This window comes from Myotis myotis, unplaced genomic scaffold, assembly GCF_014108235.1.
Source record: "Myotis myotis isolate mMyoMyo1 unplaced genomic scaffold, mMyoMyo1.p scaffold_m19_p_2, whole genome shotgun sequence".
NCBI classification, from domain to species: domain Eukaryota; kingdom Metazoa; phylum Chordata; class Mammalia; order Chiroptera; family Vespertilionidae; genus Myotis; species Myotis myotis.
In genome coordinates this window covers 36,532,333-36,544,995 of record NW_023416324.1, presented here as the reverse complement: position 1 = coordinate 36,544,995, position 12,663 = coordinate 36,532,333, and the positions used below count along the sequence as shown (strand labels likewise).

Below are 12,663 nucleotides of genomic sequence, written 5' to 3'. Positions count from 1 at the left end.
AGGGGGAGCTAGAACCAGGGCCTGGGTGGGGGGAGCACATTTCCAGTCAGAGCTGAATTTGAGTGTGGCTGGGGCACAGATGCAAGGGGGGGGGGGGGGCTTGTGTTGTTGCCTGTGCAGGTGACTGGGTGTGTTTGTATATGTCTATGTGTGTTTGTCTAATGTTAGCCACACTGCACCTTCATGTGTGCCTGACCTGCTTTGCTATGAAAGCTTCTCTCTCCCAGGGTCTCATTGATCCCCACCACAGGGCTGTGAGGAGGCAGGGGTGGTGGAGAAAGGGAGGCTGAGAGGGAGCTAGGACCTCAGTGCAGGGTGAGGGGAAGAGCCTGATTGTAGGAGGCAGCTACTTGCATGCATGTGTGTGCTCATATGCAGGGGGCGTGCCGTGTGCGGGCTCTCTCTCTCTCTCTCTTCCTCTCTCTCCTCCCTCTCTCTCTCTCTCTTTCTCTCTCTCTCTCTCTCTCTTCTCTCTCTCTCTCTCTCTCTCTCTCTCTCTCTCTCTCTCTCTCCCCCTCTCTCACTGGAAGTGATGATCCCTCAAGTCCCTCCCAGCTCCGGCTCTGGCTCTGCAGATCTTGTTGCTGCAGGGCTGTCGATGCTGGAGTATTCTGGGGTCTGTGTGAGTGGGCAGTGTGTCTGTGTGCCTGGGGAGAGGAAGCTCAGGGGGCTGTGGGTGGGCTGGAGTGTCTTCTCCCACCAGACCCTGGAGAGAGGGTTGGCCTATGGCTTTCCAGGTCTCTCTGCCCACCTGGCAGAGGCCTGGGCTGGTGTTGGGCATAGCGCCACCTTGTGGGGCTACAAGGAGGAATCCGTGGCATCACAGGGAAGCCGGTCCCTGGAGAGAAAGAACCACAGCGATATGGCAGAGGGGCCCGGGGGCCCCAGAGGCCACCCCTGGAGCCTGACTGAGCCACTACATCTGGGCTGTGCCAGTTCCCGGCAGCAAAAAGACCCAACATGCTTTCCTGAGGCTATTCTCCAACATCCAAACCAGTCCCCACATCCTCCCGGCACCTTCCTCCCAGCCTCTCAGATCCACTGCCGTGGATGAGGGAAGACAGACACCACCTAAACCCTTAACACTGAGGTAAGCAAAGGGCGGTGAGTTGTCCTGGGCTGCCCAGGACTGAGGAGTCCCAGGACATGGGCTTTCAGTTTAAAACCAGGGCAGCCCTGGTGAGCTGGACTCGTGAGTCACCCTCGGCAAGGGACCTGGGCGGAGGAGAAACGACAGGTGCAATGGAGGCAACTTCCTGGAGGCCCAGCTCAGAGGGTGCCCTGTGCCCTCACCCAGCAGAGGGTCTTGCTGGCTACACACTCCTTGGACAAGCTCTTCTATCCTGGGGGTTTTGTTACCATCTCTGTGGCATTCGGTGACTCTCAATCTGGGTCACCCCCAGACCTCTCTCCTGAGTTCAGTCCCCCCATGTGCTGGTCTGGCTGACAGCGCCAGGCTGTCCCACAGGCACAGCACCTCGCAGCCTCACATGGAGCCATTGTGTCCCGAGCCTCTTGCTCCTCCTGTGCTGCTATCTCAGTGGGCAGCATCGCCGCCACCAGCCACCCAGATCCCCCCCTCTCCCTCACTCACACCGCCGGCCCGGCCAGTTCCATGTACCACCATCTCTCCATTGCTCCTTTCTCTCTCATCCCCACTGCCGTTACACGGACACCATTAGCCTCGCCTGGCCTCCCTGCCTCCAGCCATTGTCCTGAGTTCATCAAGACCGTGGAGTCTGGTCCCAGCTTATGTATAAGAGAATGTTCTGGGCCCTGAGAATCCTGACCATGCCAATCAGGTGACACTCCCTCTTACCCACTCTGCACTGGAGGAGCTGAGAGGGCCCATTTGTGTCGTTGAGGGCTTTTGTCTGGGCGGGCGGACCCCTCTACTCCTTCCCCGCACTGCAGCTGAGGGCTCCTCTTGCTCAGCCCCCCCACCCACCATGGCCCTCCACTGCGCTCAGGAGGAAGCTGGAACCCTCAACCCTGCTCACCAGGCCTCGCGCTTCCAGCACCATCACTCTTGGAGTGACACTTCCAACCATTGCTCTACCTGTACCCACTGTGCTGCTGGTTGTGTTCCTTGGAGAATGACAATGATATGTGTGTAATGATGTGGGTGGGTGATAGTTGTGATGGTGTGTGTGGTTGTTGGGCTGGTATGTGTGTGTGTGTGTGTGTGGTGATTGGGATGGTGTGTGTGTGTGTGTGTGTGGTGGTTGGGATGGTGTGTGTGTGTATGTATGTGTGTGTGGTAGTTGGGATAGTGTGTGTGTGTGTGTGTGTGGTGGTTGGGCTGGTGTGTGTGTGTGTGTGGTAGTTGGGATAGTGTGTGTGTGTGTGTGTGTGTGTGGTGGTTGGGCTGGTGTGTGTGTGTGTGTATGTGTGTGTGTGGTGGTTGGGATGGTGTGTGTGTGTATGTGTGGTGGTTGGGATGGTGTGTGTGTGTGTATGTGTGTGTGTGGTGGTTTGGGATGGTGTGTGTGTGTGTATGTGTGTGTGTGGTGGTTGGGCTGGTGTGTGTGTGTATGTATGTGTATGTGTGGTGGTTGGGATGGCGCGTGTGTGTATGTGTGGTGGTTGGGATGGTGTGTGTGTGTATATGTATGTGTGTGTGTGGTGGTTTGGGATGGTGTGTGTGTGCGTGTGATGGTTGGGCTTGTGTGTGTGTGTATGTATGTGTGTGTGTGGTGGTTGGGCTGGTGTGTATGTGTGTGTGTATGTGTGTGTGGTGGGGGCTGGTGTGTGTGTGTGTATGTATGTGTATGTGTGGTGGTTGGGATGGTGTGTGTGTGTATGTGTGGTGGTTGGAATGGTGTGTATGTGTGTGTATGTGTGTGGTGTGTGTGTGTGGTGGTTGGGATGGTGTGTGTGTGTGTATGTGTGTGTTGGTGGTTGGGCTGGTGTGTGTGTGTGTATGTGTGTGTGGTGGTTGGGATGGTGTGTGTGTGTATGTGTGGTGGTTGGGATGGTGTGTGTGTGTGTGTATGTATGTGTGTGTGTGGTGGTTGGGATGGTGTGTGTGTATGTATGTGTGTGTGTGGTGGTTGGGCTGGTGTGTGTGTGTATGTGTGGTGGTTGGGATGGTGTGTGTGTGTATATGTATGTGTGTGTGTGGTGGTTGGGATGGTGTGTGTGTGTGCGTGTGATGGTTGGGATGGTGTGTGTGTGTCGTGGTTGGGATGGGGTGTGTGTGTGTATGTATGTGTGTGTGTGTGTTCCCACCCACACCCATGCTCTGCTGATGGCCTCCATCTCTGTCTGTAGAAATGCTATCCTCTCAGACATCCCCACCTCAAGAAGCTTCTGTGCTCCTTGCAGGGACAGGATGGCTCCCCGTCTGTATGCCACTGCCCTTCATCTCTCCCTCCTTGGTGTTCTGGTCTCTCACCCACTGAGTCTGAGAGCTCGCCGCCTCAGTGGTCTCCACACTAGCATTCTTCCTCTCTCCTCTGCTGACTCACGCACAGATGAACAAACCTCAACCGGGTTTTCCTGCAGCACACAGCCTGGTGGGGGTGGCCGCAGAGAAAAACAACATAAGTTTGGTTTGGACCTTGCAAGTTTAAGTTGTTTGTGGACCATCCAGACGGAAATGTCCTCCAAGTAATTAGAGGTGTGGGCCTGCGCTTGGGAGAAAGGTGTGGGCAGAAGTCAGGGGCTGGACAGCCTTGGGCATGCAGCTGAGATTACCAGGAGAGTGGGAAGGAGGGCGAGGGAGGGTCCCTTGTGCTGTGAGCTCTGGAAGGCAGGTCCTGACCACATTCTCACCACCGAGTCACCAGATGCAGCACAATGGCCAACATAAAAATAGCCACTTACATCTGAGGTGGGTGAGTGAAGGATTCCACCAAAGCCTGAGACCTAGGAGGAGCCAGAAGAGTGTGGATGTTAGAAAAATGGAGAGGAACAGGTTTCAAGGACAGAGAGGTCAGCAGCCCCCAGCCTGGGGAAGAGCCAGCAACCCCATGAATACTTGGGAATGAGGAGAGCTGGTGAATCAGGCGTGGTGCCGTGGTGGAGGTGGAGCCGGGGTCAGTGCCCAGGGGGGTGGAGTCAGATTTGTAGAGTGGCGCAAAGTCAGGGAGATACTGAGAGCCCGAGCAGGAGAGGTGCATGGAGGGGAGTGAGCTGCAAAGCCCCTCTGGTCAGCCCCGGCCCTGGTCAGGAAGCTGGGGTCCGACTGGGTGACCTTGGCTGAGTCTGCGCCCCCTCAGGCATTTGGGGATGGCTCTTGGGATCTGCAGTGAACCTGCTGCCCTGGATGAGCCTCTGCAGGACCCGTCTTCCCTGGTGCTGTGACCCAGGCCCTTTGGCTCTGCGAGGGGAGGGCTCCCTACCTCTGGGAGCACTGAGGGGCGCCCTGTATCTACGTGGCCCTGGGAAGCAGGTAGGTGGAGGAAGGATAGCTAGAAGCCTATAGTTTTCTTCCCCTCCCCTAAGGCTGGATTTCTCATCAGCTCCCGCACATCGGATGGGAAGGGGGAAGGTGTCTGGGAGAAGCTGAGACCCCAGGAACAGCGAAAGTCTGAGGGAGGGTTGGCCTTGCATCAGACGGCTCAAAAGACCTCAGCCTACCTCACTGCTAGCTGGCCCTAGTCTGGTCTCCCAGAGCTTCCAGGTGGCACCTAGCTCAAAGGGGCCCCCCACATCAGCAGTGGGAGCTGTGAGGGAAGAGCTGGGACCATGTGGTCTGGCTGGCTCACTTCCTTGCTGAGAGACCGAGGGCCAGGGGACCCTTCTCTCTAGTACCATCTACCGTGGATTTGCTTGACTGCCTGATGCTCTGACATCCGAGAGCTCCAAACTGTCCGACCGAGACCCGTAGCAGACACAGCACGGCACCAAAGGCGCCCGGAGGTAGAGCCCTCAGAAGTGGGTGTGGGGCCTAAGGCTCCCCTGCTACTGATTGCGGGCCTACTAAGCACAAGGTACTGTGCTGACAGCAGATGTGCGGCCTAGGAGGCAAGAGCTTAGATTCTCATCCAGCTCTGCCTTTAACTCACTGCCTGACCTTGGTCTCCAGCTTGCACACGCCTAGGATCAGCATCACCATGGGTGACATGGATTGCTGGGCCCCACCCCAGAGTCTCCATTTAGTAGATGTGGGGTGAGGCCCAAGATTTGCATTTCTAACAAGTGCCCTGGTGCTGCTGACATAGCAGAGGGTGGGACCACACTCAGAACTGCTGGCCTAGCCGCTTTTCCCTGAGTCTGGATTTCCTCAGCTCTCAACAGGGAGGCTCGTCTGGCCCTGGGTACCCCTCCCAAGAGGTGCTGTGAGGCTCCAGTGTAAAAAGCCAGGTAAATTGTGAAACTTCTAGAAGTGGCTGGGACCTCAAGATCCATCTGCTTTGAACGCTCCACTTGAACGGAAAGGAAACTGAAGACCAGAGGCTGCTCAGCCCAAGGTCAGTTTGAAGACGGCAGAGCTGGAACGAAAAGCCGAGCAGCCTCCACCCTTCTCCTGGGCTGCCTCGGCCTGAAGGAGGTAGTTTCAGCATCTTGTCTTTTAGATGGAGTGACACTACATGGCTTTTGTAGCAGATGTTCTGAGGGTCCCGGCTGTGTCCCGTAGCCTTCACCATTTCTGCAGGTTGGCCTGACAGCTTCCAAGGCCAGCCCTCGCAACTCACTTGGTCTGAGGACCTGCTCTGGCCTGGGGCACACCAGCCTGGGGCATGCACGCGGGAAAGTGGTCAGAGGCTTCACATGCTCTCCCCACAGCAGATCCCAGCCAGTCTGTGGGTGCATACCCACCTCCCTCACCTGGACTGGCACAACTCTGAGGCACATTCTGTACATCTAGAATTCTTTGGTGGCATGGAGCCCTGGCTGGTTAGAGCAGAAACTTCCTTGATAACACACCCTTCACTTCTTTCCCTTCCTGTCTCACCTTCCAGCACCTTTATAGTGCTTCTTCTGATCACCTTTCAAATAAACCACTTGTCTCAAATCCTCATTTCAGGGTCTGCTCCTGGGGAACCCGGCCTCAGACAGTATAATCTACACTAATAAAAGAGAAACATGGTAATTGGCGTACAACCACTACCCTTTTCATTGGCAAATCAGCGAGATATGCAAATTAACTGTCAGCCAAGATGGCGGCCGGCAGCCAGGCAGGTTGAAACTAACATGAGGCTTGCTTGCCTCAGTGACAGAGGAAACCAACATTCCCCGGCGCTCTGAGCCTGCAGTTTCAAACATTGTAACAAATACCGCCGGACTTCAGCCAGCAGATTCGCAACATTGTAAGCAAAGGCCAGAAACCTACTTTCAGGAGCGGAGGCGGCCTAAGAGCTGGAGCCAAGCCTCAAGCTAAAGCTGGCCCAGAATAAAAAAAAAAAAAAAAAAAAAAGGAAAAAAGGAGCCTTTGGGAGTTCAGTCAACCCCAGCCTGAAAACAGCCCTCAGCCCTTCACCCAGACTGGCCAGGCACCCCAGTGGGGACCCCCACCCTGAAGGGTGTGTGACCAGCTGCAAACAGCCATCATCCCCTCACCCAGGCTGGCCAGGCACCCCAGTGGGGGCCCCACCCTGATCCAGGACACCCTTCAGGGCAAACCAACCAGCCCCCACCCGTGCACCAGGCCTCTACCCTATATAGTAAAAAGGTAATATGCCTCCCAGCACCGGGATCAGCGGAGCCGAGAGGCCTCCCGGCACCAGGATCAGTGTGACAGGGGGCAGAGCCCCAAACCCCCTGATCGGCCCTGCTCTGTGTGTGACAGGGCGTGGCACCCCAAACCCCCCCTCCCTGGGCCCTGCTCTGTGTGTGACGGGGTAGAGCCATAACCTCCCCATCGGCCCTGCCCTGAGTGTGAGAGTGGCGGCACCCCAACCCCCTGATGGGCCCTGCTCTGTGGGTGATAGAGGGCGGTGCCCCAACCCCCTCTGCCCTCCCACGGGACGTGCTCTGTGTGTAATGGGGTAGAGCCATAACCTCCCCATCAGCCCTGCCCTGAGTGTGACAGTGGCGGCGCCCCAATCCCCTGATTGGCCCTGCTCTGTGGGTGATAGAGGGCGGCGCCCCAACCCACTGATCCGCCCTGCTCTGTGTATGACAGGGGACGGTGCCCCAACTCTCCTATCGGACCTACTCTGTGAGTGACAGGGGGGAGCTCCTCAACCCCCTGATGGGCCCCGCTCTGTGCGTGACAGGAGGGAGCTCCCCAACCCCCTGATGGGCCCTGCTCTGTGCATGACAGGGTACAGAGCCCCAACCCCCCTGATGGGCCCTGCTCTGTGTGTGACAGGGGGCAGCGCCCCAACCCTCGGATTGGCCCTGCTCTTAGCCCGACCTGGGGCTGCACCTAGGGATTGGGCCTGCCCTCTGCCACCCGGGAGCAGGCCTAAGCCAGCAGGTCGTTATCTCCTGAGGGGTCCCAGACTGCTAGAGGGCACAGGCCGGGCTGAGGGACCCCCCCTCTGCCCCGAGTGCACAAATTTTTGTGCACCGGGCCTCTAGTAATGATAATAACTGCCATTTATCGAACATCTACTCTGTGCCAGGTATCAGGTACATATGTCCTCGTGTGATCCTCATGACAACCCTGCAAGTGGGCATTGCCACCTCTACATCACTGTTGAGGTTGCTCACATTCGGGGGAGGTGGCCTGACCAATCCACAAGGGGGACCCAATCCCTACACCTCATAGGACTGGATGTCAAGGGACCTGGATTCCCACTGGGGCGGGGCGGGGCGGGGGGGGGGTGTCACACCCAGAGAAGAGATAGTGTGGGGCACCTTTGAGCCCTAACACTGTCACCACAGAGGCACCATTAATGGTGGCAGCAGTGGGGTTCCTTCCAAGTGCCTCACTAGTTGAGGGTATTGATGAAGAGGGAATTAGAGCTGGACAGGAACAGACAGTGATCTAATGGGGGCTGCCATTGACAGGCTGGTTTGTGGCTACTTTGGGGAAGAATAACTGGCAGATTCTTTGAAAAGGACACATTCCTCCTATGTAGAGGGGCCCAGGGTCATTGTCTTTTGGACAAAAATGGGACCCCATTTTGTAGTCTCAGGCTGGTGGGGCTGGGCATGGTTTCCCCTCATGCATTCCTAATAATTTGTGTGGACAGAATATGGCCTCTGCTTATGGACGTGCAATGTATTGCTTTAGGTTTAAGTTTCAAAGCCATGTTTCCATAGCAAATAGTTATATAAAAAGAAAGCTATTGGGGTAATAATGAAGTCATACATTCATGTACAGTAAAATAAGCTCCCTCGATGGTAAGCAGAGGCCCGCATTAGACTTCACACTGGACACACTTTCCCTGGTGGGAACTTTGAAGGTATCTCCCCACCTCTGGCCTCAGTTTCCTCATGTGTGACAAGCAGGGCAGCTGGATGGGCCCCGTGCCAAGGTCCCGGGTTTGACAAGGCCTGTGGCTCTCTCGGGGCTGCTTGGCAAATCCAGGCAGGTTCCTGGCTCAGTCTAGCCTGGAAGCAGATCTGTAACTGAGCTGCAGGGTCACTGTGACAGGCACAGCCTGAATCTCAGCTGGGGAAGCAGCCCAGTGAGATAAATTGCACTGCAGCCGGCTCTTCCTGGTGCTCTGGGAGCAGCCTGTCTCTGGGGTGGACGTGGAGTGAAGGGGCAGCTGACAAAGCCATCGAGGAGACACTCAACAGAGTGAGGGGCGTGAGGACTCAGGCCACCTCTGGGGGCAGAAAGGAGTGATTACAGAATGGGGCTTGCTCCTTGGACCCCATGAACAGGGACACAGGAGGACTTATGCAAAACAGTGACATGTCAGAATGAATGCAGTGCCTTGGAGTGTGGGCATGCCTCTCTCCTCCCCTGGATTCTGAGGCCAAACGCCGAGTCTGAGTGGCAGGGGAGAGGGTAGAAACACTGTATACAAACAAGAGAAAGTGAAAGCTAATATGGAGTGCTTATTCTGGGCCAGAACCTATGATTATTGTTTTATATGTATTATTTACTCAAAACAATTCTAGGAGGTAGGCACCTCATGATATAGTTGAGAGCATATCATGGCACAGAGAGGTTAAGTAACCTGCTCAGGATCACTCAGCTAGTAAGTGGCTGAGCCAGGATTTAAACCCAGGTCATTTGGGTTTAAATTCAGTGCTCCAGAGCCTGAGCACTGAATTACTCTGCAAACTGATCAATAAGGCAGCAAGGAAAACATCAATAACTATGTGTCAGAAATCTGTCACGGTGACTATAGGAGGAGTTGATGGAGGATGGACAGGAGTGCTCCAGGCAGCTTGGCAGAGGGAACATGGGGAGCAAAGACAAGGGGCTGAGAAACGTCATTGCATATTCGAGGAATGATGATACACTCGGGAGGCTGAAGCACAAAGGGGAGTGTGCTGAGATGATGTGGGGAAGGAGGCAAGGCCAAATCCTGGGGAGCCTCAAGTGCCAGGCTAAGGAGGACAGGCTCTATCCTGTGGGCTAGGGCAGGGCCGTGACAGGCCAGGTATGAGGACCACACCGCCTCTCTCTAGCTGTGACCTTGGACCAGGCACTTCCCCCTTAGAACCTCAGTTTCCTCATCCATAAAGCAGGGGTGGCAATTCCTGCCCAATCCCACCTCTTGGGCTTGGGTGAGGACTAGTAAGGCAACAAAGGGATTTGGTAAGACGTGAAAGACTTGACCAAGGCAGGTTGTGGATTAGACAGAAAGAAGTGAGCAGTCAGTAGGTGTGAATTTAGTCAGCTGTTTTTCCATAGAGGTGATCAGATTCACTCCAGCTTTTACTGTTACTGGAAATCATGCCATTTGCATGGGGCATTCTACTTGTCATTTGGCCTCCATGACCTCACTTGAGGATCCTCAGACCTTTTCAGTTAGATGTAATTACTCCTATCTTACAGCTGAAGACACCGAGGCACAGAGAGGTGACATGACCCACCAGCCATGTGTGCCAAAGGGGCAGAGCTGACATAACCTGCCCAGCCATGTCCTTGCTATTCCATCTCACATCAACGTATTTACTGAGCAGCTTGTCAGAGGCGACACCTCCGAAGGGCACACCAAGGACATGAAGGTGCAAAAAGGCAGGAAACTGCAAGAACTGAGGACTAGAGGGATGCAGGATCGGAATATTTGGGTCTTGATGATTTGTCAATAGCCTCGAGGGTCAGTGACTGGCCATAATTTGTCATTTTACTGAGGCCCAAGTTTGAATTCTTTGCTGCAAGACAGGTATGTGAAGCAAAGCCTGTCAGTGAGCAGCTCTAGCCGACTGCCCAACATACGCTTCTCTCCAGTTCTCCCTCCTTGTGGGAGGCAGGGTAGCCGGGGTGAGAACACGCCTGAGCTTTAGGGGCAGCCCATCTGGGCATTGGGGCTTTATCCTGGGACAATGGTGGCCACTAAAAGGCTTTATGTCTGGTGTGGTAAGGTTGGATTTTATGGGTTAAAGAGGTCACTCTGGAGGTCAATTCGGAGAGGGGACTGGAGGGGAAGAACGGGGAACTGAGGATTTTGTGTGTGACCTGCCCACGCCCATCCCATTTAACCTTTCTGAGCAGCACCCTTAGCCATGAACTGGACTAACCCAGCAAAAGGATGGTTCTGGATTGTGGCAGGAAAACAAAATCTGAATGTAACTAACAGAGCTTTACCTTATCCACTTGCCTGGGATGGTTTTTATGCTAATCCTATTTCAAGCAAAAGCAACTCAGACTAATAAAAACCGCACTTCCGCTCAGGACTCCACACCATCTGTCATCCACACACTTGGGATTAGCTTTTCCTAGCAGTGTAGACCATGCTGCTTGACCGCGTGGTTCTCATGGGCCAGCCTGTAGGTGTGGAGGCGGAGCCATTTGTTCGTTCACACGCACATTCGTTCAGCACCTAGTATAGGGCCCTTCCAGGGCCAAGCCCTGCCCTGGGCGCTGCAGAGGCAGAGGACACAGACAAGGTTTCTGCTCCCATGAAGGGTATGCCCTGGTGGGGGAAGCAGAAAAATAAGAGTGCAGTGAGTTCCGATGGTGTTAAACCCTGTGAAGATAAAAAGCACTCATGTCAGGGACGTGAGGGGGTGGGGGAGGGCCTCCTTAGAGAGGAAGGCCAGGGAAGACCTCTCTGAGGAGGTGAAACCTAAGGGCACGGGGTCAGCACGGAATCGGCAGTCAGTGCGCCAGGCACAGCGAACAGTGGATGCAAACGTTCCAAGGAAGAGCCGCAGTTGGCAAGTTGGAGGGGCAGAAGGCCAGAGCGGGTTGGGAGTGGGGTACAAGTCAAGATGGAGACAGGATCAGAGGTCAAGACATGTGGGACCTTGTGACGTGGGCCACTGGAGAGCTTTGAGCAGGGCGTGACGCGACCTCAAGTATGTTTTATTTATTTATTTATTATTTTTTTATTTTTGAAGTATGTTTTAGATGTTCACTCTGACTGCGAGGTGGAGAATCAATTACGTTCTCTGTCCTGCCTTTGGCTCCAGACACATTATACTTATTATTGTTTCTTTTCTCTGACATCTCTCTGGCTTGCACATACATATCATTCTTGGAATACCGCTTCTCCCATTTACGACCTGGTAAACTCCTATATGCCCATCAAAGCCCATCTCAAAAAGTAGCATCTTTGCAAAGCCTTCCTGAGTCTCTCCAGACCAGGCCCCTCCACAGGCATAGTTAGGGAATACCTCCCTCCACTCTGCTCCCACAATCCCCCACTCATCCCTTGTTATGTCAGACTGCTGTGGACGGCTGACTGTGAGCTCTGATACAGAATCTTACCTGGTTCATGTCAGTGGCCTGGGGCCTGTCACAGGGCCTCATGTAGAGGAGGGAGCTATTCTGGAAGCATTTTCATTCATGGCAGTGATGAGGACGTCAGTGTGGCTGATGAGAGGGACAAGAATGAGGCCAAAGAGGTCAGCAGATGCCTGGTAAGGCGAGGCCTTGGATGCCAGGCCTCAGGGTGGATTTCAGACACGGGAGAAAAATCTGAGTTTGAAAATAGGAAAAGACTGTCAAGATCATGGGAAGCAAGTAAGTATTAACAAACTGTCAGGGCAGTGACAGAGACTGGAGAGGCATGGTGACTTAAGTGCAATGTGGTATCCTGGATTGAATCCTGGAGCTGAAAAAGAATAGGAAAACCAAATCCCCTTGAGAGGTGAGGAGCAGGGCAGGAGAACTACTTGGGGTTGTGATAGGGCATAAATATTGATTATGTTTACGTGATGTTCTCAAAGGCTATTAGCTCCGGGTTCATTTTCCAACATAAATAAGAGAAGATAACCCTTGCCATTTAGAACTTAAGGTCTATTAATAGGTGAAAAGAAATGCCTGTACTCCTATACAAAGGTCACTCCCTGCTTCACCTCAGACCATTTCATAAAAGCATTCTCTTATTCAGATGGGGAAACTGAGGCCTGAAGAGTTTAGATAGCATGTCTGAGGTTGCTATTTGAATAGTAATAAGCCAATGATTATCCTACTCAAAAGCAGTCATGAAGAGCTGTGGAGGAAAAATCTTGCCAACCATATAGTTTGTTTCTCATACAGCATACTTGTTTGTTTTCTGCATATATATACATACATACATATATATATATATATATATATATATATATATCTCCCACGTTCAAAGGCTGTTAAATCGCATTGTTTACCCATATCTTCAGAAAAAAAATCATTTCTACTGTCGTGGTAAACAACCT

The 12,663-nt window shown here is 53.7% G+C and overlaps 1 protein-coding gene across 2 annotated transcripts in view; it reads right to left on the bottom strand.

The window, feature by feature from the left end:
* Nucleotides 1-8,102: 8,102 nt before the first annotated feature.
* TCEANC2 (transcription elongation factor A N-terminal and central domain containing 2) overlaps nucleotides 8,103-12,663 on the bottom strand; it is a 52,979-nt gene continuing 48,418 nt past the window's right edge. Inside the window, exons 6-7 of one of the 2 annotated variants that reach the window (XR_004974292.1) lie at nucleotides 11,735-11,944; nucleotides 8,103-10,937 (exon numbers count right to left, since the gene is read on the bottom strand). The gene's annotated coding sequence lies outside the window, so the exon portion shown is untranslated. Of the gene's footprint in view, nucleotides 10,938-11,734; nucleotides 11,945-12,663 lie in introns of those variants that run through there. The other variant, XM_036351720.1, reaches the window with a different exon arrangement.